Genomic DNA, 9,075 nt, shown 5'->3' on the forward strand with positions numbered 1-9,075 from the left:
CCGTGAGATCGCATCCCCCGGAGAACAGCTTTGAATCCCTCCCTGACAGTAACAGGGCTGTCTACAGAGCCTTCGTTGATGGAGAAGTATTCCTAGGTGGTGTGCGATAATGCCTCTGTGAATTCAGGGAAACCCAAATAGTATGAGTTCAGCTTCCATGTTGGTGGCCGTTCTGCACGCCCGCTCTTTAGTTTAATGAGCAGTGGTGAATGGTCCGAAATTGCCCTGCCTAGGAACGTCGCAGAGAGGAGTCTATGACTGTCACCCGGCAGAATAAAGAAATAGTCTAATCTGGATGTGGAGGGGTGAGCCATCGTAAGCAACGGAAACCCCTTTTCCCCAATGTGAAAACACCTCCAGGCATCTAACCAGCCTGGTTCCTGCTGCCCACCCAAGACCGTCCAACCCTGAATCCATAACGTCATAAGTCCCCTCCCAGGACCCATATATCCGCTTGAGCCTGCACAATGTGCTTCTTGGGGTCATTGAGCAGCTCCTGCGTGACAGGGCGCAGTGCGCAAACCAGTGCAATATCCCATGTGGTCCCCCTATAATTCCCCACAGATCAGCACGAACCACCACCTGTGGTCTGACCGCACCTCAATGAGCAGAAATGGCACCCTCTTATGTATAAAGATCAGGGTATTCCGTGCCCCCCTAGCAAAACCTGCATGAAAGTCTCTCCGTAGTTGGATCTCGTGAAGAACTTACATTGCAACCCTGCTAAGTGGGTCTCAGTAAGGAGGGCAACGTCTGGCGAGTGTCTGATAAGAAACTGGAGAACAAGCCTACGCTTAATGCTGGAGCACAAACCATTTACATTCCACGTTAGGAACATGACCCCTTTGCCATGTGTCATTCTCTCTGGAAAGCCATATGCAAGGCCCCATACTGCAGGGACTCCTGTTCTCCTTTAGGGACCCGGGATGAAACCCTGGCCACCATCGCCATTGTTGTCGCACCCTCCAAACAATGTGTACCAACGATAACCAAAGAAAAAAGATTTCCCCAACACCCCCCACCCTGCACTTCCCCCACAACTGAAGCGCCTGTTACCCAAAGTCTGTGCAAACCCTGCATGGGCAAACTAACTCAACCATGAATGGAGCGTCTGCTGAGAAAGTTAAAGAAAACCACCTGCTGAGTGCATGCCCAGGCAATTCGCAATTCAGAGGCCAAATTTGCTGAAGTACATCTGCCTTAAAGAGCGTACCTATCCACCAATACATATCCTGTGCCACCCTTCAGAGGGAAGTCATCCATCCTGCACCCATTCCAGAGTGTTGCCCCTGTCCTCTGAAGTCATCAGGTCCTGCGAATGTACCGAGCTGAGGACGTTACATGTTCCGGAACCTGTCACTGTGTTTCCTTCTGTGTCGTCGAGGCCGTTGCAGACTGGACGTTGGTCTCATACCCCGTGCTTCCCGTAGCATACTGAAGAGGAGTGCCTTTGCCCCATAATATACTTTTAGTTGCAAGGGGGAGAAGAGGGCATACTTGATGCAACTTGAGTGCAACTTCTTCTTGATCGAGTCAAATGATTGTAGTGACCGCTGAACTTCCCTCGTGTAGTCTGTGAAAAATCAAATTTGAGAGCCGTTAAATGTAATTGGACCAGTGGCCCCAGCCATTTGCAGGAGTGCGTCCCTGTCCCGATAATCAAGGAGTCTTGCAATAACTGTGCGCAAGTGGGCTACCGGAACGGGCCTGCCAGTGAGTACACAGTGTGCTCTTTCTAGTTCCATGCAGGGCCCCTTTGCTCTCTCCGTTATCCCCAAGATCCAGAGATTATTTTGTCTAAACCTCCCTGCGCTATTCTCCGCATGGTTTCCCTGGGTCTTGGGCTTCTGGGTCACTGATGCCAGTTGCTTCTCCATTTTTTTAATGCATCTTCCATGTCAGATATTCTCTGTTCCGCCCCCTCCATTCTTGAGGAAAGCTTACAGAAGTCCTGCCGCAGAAAGTAGACCTCCCAAGATAGCCTGTCAATCTTTTCCTGCACTGAGGACTGGGACTCAGCAATGGCCCCCATGATGTCCCTGAGAAAAATGGGAGGGTCCTGAGCCAGAGCCTCGATATTAGGGATACTCGGTGTGACAGACTGTGAAGCCGCCAGGCCATTTACTGTAAACGTATCGATTTTGCTTTGCTGAGTCACTTTTATGCCTTTTTCTTTGGCCATGTTGCCGCCGGGAGCCCTCCCCAACAAGACGTCTCCAATCCCATGCACCTTCCTCTGCATGGGCTACCTGCACCCCTCACTGCCCCTCAATTCTGCCTATAGCCCCCCACTGCTTGCCCTGTTGCTGTCAATTGTTTGAGTGCTGGTCTCCACCCCAACTCAGCAGCGGGTCCCAGAGCCTGGTCCCTCGCCTTAGCTCCGGAGTCTGTATATTTTCCTCATGCCACCATTGGTTCTTACAGGGTTGCCTCGAGCAGACCCCCACTTTGCCTTTCTCCCTGCTGGTTGGTCTGCTGTCCTACACCCCCTTCCAGTTGGTTTGGGCAGCAAAAACCAGGACTGGCTTGAGGTGTCATGCAAGGAACTGGGAAACTTGTCAAGGAGGGTTGGGGAGCCATCGTGCCCACATCAGCTGCTGGGCACGCATGGTCAGGGGGAAGGTGGTGGCAGCAGATGGGGGCCCGCAAGGCTCTGGCCTTGAGGTGTTAGAGATTAGCCCTTAGTAGAAGTATGGGGCACCTCTGGGGCACCCAGGGGCAGAGGCGAGTTCAAGCTTTTCCCTCTGGAGGGTGCCAGGTTCACTGACAGGGAGCGCAGGGACCTCAGCCATGGTCAGGTGGGTGGTGAGCGCTCGAGCTCGGTTCTTGTGGGGTGCGGACCAGACCCAGAACTTGCTCTGACCGCCTTCCTATATGCTTGTGTGTTCAGCTGCTGTGCTTGGTGGTACTGGCATTCTGATGTTGTTCTCTGGTGCCAGTCGGTTAAGGCCTTGTGCTCTGGGATGTCAGCCCAGGAGGCCCCAGACTGCCTCTTAGCTTTCCCCTGGGACTCCTGCCGGACCCCAGGTTCCACATTGGCCTTAGCTGCCAGCCTCGCCCTGCGCTCAGGTCTGTTGTGCACTGGGGTTCCCTGGCCACCTCAGGGGGTTGGCTTGCCGCCTTCCTGGGGCACTAGTTCGGTTAAGTGTCATCCTGTGGGGCGGCTGTGTTACACACAGCCGCCCCGCAGGATGACAATTACCGTTGACTTTTAAGTCCCCGCTAAGTGGGAGCTTATGGAGCCTGGCCGGAGACAAATGTAGGAGTCAGCCGGGCCAGCCGTGACTCGGGCAATCTGGTCTGACTGCTCCGGCCAGATGGTCAGTTGGCGCAACCGAAGGGCCTGATGGCCCGGGCCGGTCTGCCACGACCAGATGCCTGGGTGGCCATGACATCTTGCCTGCCTTAAGGCTACCGTCCAGGGTCTGGGGCATAAGCCGCCAGCACTGCTCCCTGGAGCTGGTGCATAAGCCGCCATCCACAACCAAGGCCCAGCCTCTGTTCCCTGCCTCTCACAGGCTGGGTCCTGCCAATCTGCCACCCACTGGGCCAAGGCCATCTGGTCTACTAGTCTCATGCATTCAAGGTGGGTGAGAGGTTCCCACAGTACAGCAGGAAAGATGGAGACCCTTTTGCGCTGCCTCAGTGCTTTTTGACAAAAGCTTGTCTCAGAGGATGACTTTCAATGGATCACAGCGAGGTAGCTGCTCTGCTATTTACGAAACTCTGACCTAGAGTCAAGTCATCTATGAATGATTTAGCACTAAGTTCCCCACAAACATGTGGTGCACTATGGGCGAGAGAGCCGGCCCTCTTCTGTCCACACTCGAGTCCCACGGCGAGCGACTCTATGCACCGGCCCAGAGGCCCGCTGTTCTAGGCCAACTGAGGCTCAACAGTTACTGTTTAGGGGAGATTCTGACTGAGAGGCGTTTAGTCAAAATCCCACAGATGATAGATTCGCCCCATTGGCTTCTCAGCCAAGCACATACACCAAATGTCTGAACCTGTGGTTCCTCTTGTACTAAGCAGGATTACTATTGCAACAACACATCATTAGTAGGGTAAAACTAACCTGCGTCACAACGGTCTAAACTCAGCTCACATTTCCTATTAGGGTGTGAACAATCCAATACTTGGTGACTTCTGCTTTACAATGATAGGAAGAGCTGACATAGAAGTATAAAAAAGCAACGTTGCTATGAACGTTTGTCTGCCACAAGCCAGTTACCCCTATGGTAACTTTTCAGAAACCTCCGGCTTGAAACCCAAAAAGTCAGAAGGATCGTGAGGCCCTGCTTTCATGATCTGTATGCATACTGAAAATTGAGACCAAGCAAGCTTTTGCCCTTTTGCTCAGTGGGAGGTTTCTGCTCTCTATGAGCTTGCATTAGGAAACCTGCATTATCGTTTGACAGGTGTACTTCCACAGTCAAATTCCCCACCTACCACTGTCACCGGAGTGGGTCACACTTAGCGGGCACCAAGGGCTTGGAGCCAGAAGCAAGAGTCCCAGAGGGCTCGCCCCCTGCACCAACGGGTAAGTGAAAAAACAATAAGAGTTGTGGTATTCTGCAGCGTCCTAAGGGACTCCCACTTATCCTACAACTCTCATGTCTCTTCACAGTGCCAGACGAGAGTCAAGCTCACCCAGGTCTTTGTTTACCACTGATTCTGCTAGGGACAGTGGGAAATCTCGTTCATCCATTCATGATGTCACTAAATGATGAGGCATTTGGCTACCTTAAGAGAGTCATAGTTACTCCTGCCATTTATCCACACTTCATTGAATTTAATTTCTTCACTTTGACATTCAGAGCCCTGGGCAGAAATCACATTGCGTCAGCTGCCAGGAGTCGGTCAAGTCAGGAAGAAGGCCCCCAAACAACTAGGATCCATAGGAAGGCCCGGATCATATTTAGAGTCTGTGCCGCCACCCGAGGGGGATGCCTTGTCCGGCCATGGAATGCGGCAGCCCCGTTTCGCACCCCAACCCGACCGACCCAACCCTTAGAACTAATACGTATCCCAAAGTTACAGATCAAACTTGCGGAATACCCTTAACTACATTGTTCCAACATGCCAGATGCTGTTCACCTTGGCAACCTGCTGCGGATATGGATACGGCCGGTGTGAAATTCACACCATCTCCCCCAGATTTACAAGGGTCAGTGAGAGCTCACCGGAAGCCACCAGAACCGTGACGCTTTCCAAGGCTCAGACCCCTCTCTTGGGGTGGGCTCATTCCAGGGTGCCCTGCCCTTCACAAAGAAAAAAGAACCCTCCGGGGGGCTCCTTCCAGCTTCTCTAGGATCTTTACGTTACCGCACTAGACATCCATCTCCACCACTCTGGGTTTGGGGATCTGAACCCAACTAGCTTTTGATTGGCTGAGGGCAACAGAAGCCATCGCTCGTCCCTTCCGCAAAGCTCTCACCCATCTCTTAGGACCGACTGATCCATGTTCAACTGCTGTTCACATGGAACCCTTCTCTACTTTGGCCTTCAAAGTTCCCGTTTGAATATTTGCCACTACCACCAAGATCTGCACCTGCAGCTGCTCCACAGAGGCCCTCACTCAGGCTTCTCTGTGCACCACAACAGATCTCCTACTCATCGCAGCTTTGCCTCCGCGGTTCTCGGCAGCAGCGACAGGCAGGTATTTGCCTAATGCTCCTCCGCCATCTATTTTCAGGGCCAGTTGATTGGGAAGGTGAGTTGTTACACACTCCTTCACGGATTCCGAATTCCATGGCCACCGTCCTGCTGTTTATATCAACCAACACCTTTTCTGTTGAGCGTCGGTGCCTGAACCCTGAGTTTGGTACATCCCGCAGCACCAGTTCTGCTTATCAAAAGTGACCCACTGGACACATTCATTTGATGCCCGGCTTCACGCCAGCGAGCCTGGCTTGTTACCCATTTAAAGTTTGATAATAGTTTGAGATCGATTCAGCCCCAAGACCTCTAATTATTCACTTTAACAGACAAAACTGCAGTTTCTGAGTGCCAGCTATCTTGAGAGAAACTTCGGAAGGAACCAGCTACTAGATGGTTCAATTAGTCTTTTTGTGCCTAGACCAGGTTGGACGACCGATTTGCACATCAGGACCGTTACAGTTACAGACCTCTACCAACAATTTCTCTGGCTTCACCCTGTCCAGGCCTAGTTCAACATCTTTTGGGTCCTATCACACACACTCATGCTCCAGCTACCCGGCAGAGCAGTCCAGATGGGCCGGTGGTGTGCCTGCGGCGACGGGATCCCACCTCACCGGCACGCACCGGCCCTCACCTTTATTGCAGCACTGGGTATTGTTCAGCCCTCTGACTTGCGCACATGTAAGACTCCTTGGTCCGCGTTTCAAGACCGGTCGGGTGGGTAACCAACCCAACATCGCTGAATACCCCTTTGTGGGCCTCGCCACCAAGCGGCGCAACCTGGTCAGGGCACACTGTGGACAGTTCACTCCAATCGACAGTTGCACCGGGAGCAGGAGGTCCCGTCCCTCATCGCCACACCTCAGAGAGGGCGGGATGGTGAGCCGGAGATTGGGCATGGCAGTGGTCAATCTCCCTCGGCCCCGCTAACACAGCAAAACTGCTGCCAAGGGGCTGTAACACTCTCCATTTTAGAGGAGAGCCCCTTGCAATTCAGGGCCTTCTCAGCCACGCTGGAATCGTCCATAGTGCTCCACCACAAAGGAAATGCACCCTTGGAGGGGCCGGGTGCACCAGGCAGTGGTCACAAAACGGGACCAGAAGTTCAGGGCATCCGACCTGCCCACTGTGTTGAATTCTCTGGGCGGACTGCACAGACCCCACCCGTTTACCTCTTAACAGTTTCACACCCTCTTGAACTGTCTCTTCAAAGTTATTTTCAACGTTCTCTTACGGTAGTTGTTGGCTATCGGTCTCGTGTCTGTATTTAGCCTTGGATGGAGTTTACCACCTGCTTTGGGCTACATTCCCAAGCAACCTGTCTCAGAGAAGGCCCGATCCCAGCACGCTGAAGGCCGCTATTGGCCTAACAACGTCCACAGGGTGAGCCTCGGCCAGAAGGACTTGGACCCCCTGAGTAACACCAGGGAGTCAGTGTTCTGTGCACCACATTTAACACACCAGCCGCCAGGCAGGGATTCAGCGCTGGGCTCTTCCCTCGTTGCTCACCACTAATGAGGGAATCCTGGTTAGTTTATTTTCCTCCGCTTAGTAATATGTTTAAATTCAGCGGGTCATCACATCTGATCTGAGGCCATAGTCAGGGAGCCAAAGCACGAGTGGCTGGCCTCGGGCCCAGGGCTGTTGGGGGTTGTCCCAGCCCAATGCATCCAGTGCAGTGTCCCGATCTGTGCCAAAACCTGTCTGGGGAGAGGTTGCCTGGCAGAGGCAGTCTCGAGACCTGTACTCCAGTTGCGTCCTGTGTAGGCAGCTGTGGGACACCATAGACAGCCACACGTAGCATGGCCAGCTGCTTCAGGTGGGGGGATGCATCGGTTTTTAGGGCACCTCCACTACCACCACTGGGGCATGCCAGACACCTGGCCCTTCCGACCATACGGGAGTGAACAGGGAGGATAGGATGGGACAGCAACGAGCCTCCATGCCAGGTCCAGGGTTTCTGCAATGGTGCTGATCAAGGCCTGACCTTAGGGGGATAAAGGGAAAGGGGGTCCCTGTGACGGCCCCAGCCGCACCCCGAGGAGGGTCCCTGCAGTGATTGACATTCAAGTGACCCTCAGACAGGCAAAGCCCTGGGAGGAACCCAGGGCCGAATGTTGCAACCCTTAAAAAAATTAAACCTAAATATTCCACATTCAATATTGACAATAACCCCATCACTGTCGCAAGCGAGGTGAAAACTTTGGGTTTCTACCTGGACTCTACACTCTCTTTCAAGAAGCAGGTCAATGCGATGGCATCGGCCACTGCATATACCTGCAAACTGATCAGAACAGGTAAACCCTTCCTGTCCAACAACATTTGCATTACCGTGGCCAGAGCACTTGTCGAAATTGGATTATTGCAACTCTATGTACATTGGAGCTAACAAGGAGACCATCAAAAGAATCCAATTCCTCCAAAACAATGCTCTTAGAGCTGCTCTTGGTATTGCTAGGAGAGAACATATCTCCGAAATTAGAAGATCCAACAACTGGCTCTCAACATACGACAAAATACAGCTTAAAGTTGCTTCACTTACCTACAAATGCTTGAACAATGCTGAACCTCGCTATTTTACAGAGAGACTTACCAAAAAAACTCCCACAAGACTCACCAGATTATCCAGTACTAACTGCCTTTCAGTCCCAAGATTTAAACTCTCTAGAGTCGGGGGTCACAGTTTTACGGTTAAGGCAGCCCAACTATGGAACTGGCAGCCCAACTATGGAACTCCCTACCCCATCTTCTGTGTGTAGATCAATCCTACCCAAAATTCCATCAGAACCTCATAAGATGTTTCAAAGATTCTGACAAGTAATGCCTTGCCCCCGTTTTTCTCTTTCTCCTCCATCTGAACCCTAGTAGAGTGCCTACTCCCTCACGTCCACCTAATCACCCCAGCCAAGTCTTGACCTTCTCTGGCTCATCTTTTATCTGGCATACATGTTCTTGTTGTATTGTCAATGTTATCAAATGTATTGTTTCATCTGCCTCTTTAGGTTTTACACAGCCTCTCTCCTGAATAAACTCTATGTACACGACCTGTCTTGATGTTGTAATTAAGTTGTAATCTATTGTAATCTATATGTGATTTTTGACAATGTGTAACTAAGCTGTAAATTATCTTATGCAATGCGCCCTGATACCCATGGGTCTGGTGCGCAATACAAGTAATAAAACAAACAAAAAAACAAACAAACAAAGTATTGATGATCAATATGTCCTGCAATTCACACTAATTCTCACAGCTAGCTGCATTCTTCGTTGACATGTGAGTCGAGTGATCCACCACTAAGAGTCACAGGCAACTTTCAGACATCGGCCCGACCTGCTGGTGCAGGAGAGGATGGGTGAGGTAGCGCCGCCCATCTCACTCGCCTGGCAAGAAGCCCCAGCACTCCATCTAGCTTC

The 9,075-nt window shown here is 51.8% G+C and overlaps 1 pseudogene; it reads right to left on the minus strand.

Annotated features, from left to right (window-relative positions):
* Nucleotides 1–3,655: 3,655 nt before the first annotated feature.
* LOC138460512 (28S ribosomal RNA) lies at nucleotides 3,656–7,258 on the minus strand (annotated as a pseudogene).
* Between the last annotated feature and the right edge of the window lie 1,817 nt (nucleotides 7,259–9,075).

This window comes from Ambystoma mexicanum, chromosome 4p (assembly GCF_040938575.1).
Source record: "Ambystoma mexicanum isolate Mex_15411 chromosome 4p, UKY_AmexF1_1, whole genome shotgun sequence".
Lineage (NCBI taxonomy): Eukaryota > Metazoa > Chordata > Amphibia > Caudata > Ambystomatidae > Ambystoma > Ambystoma mexicanum.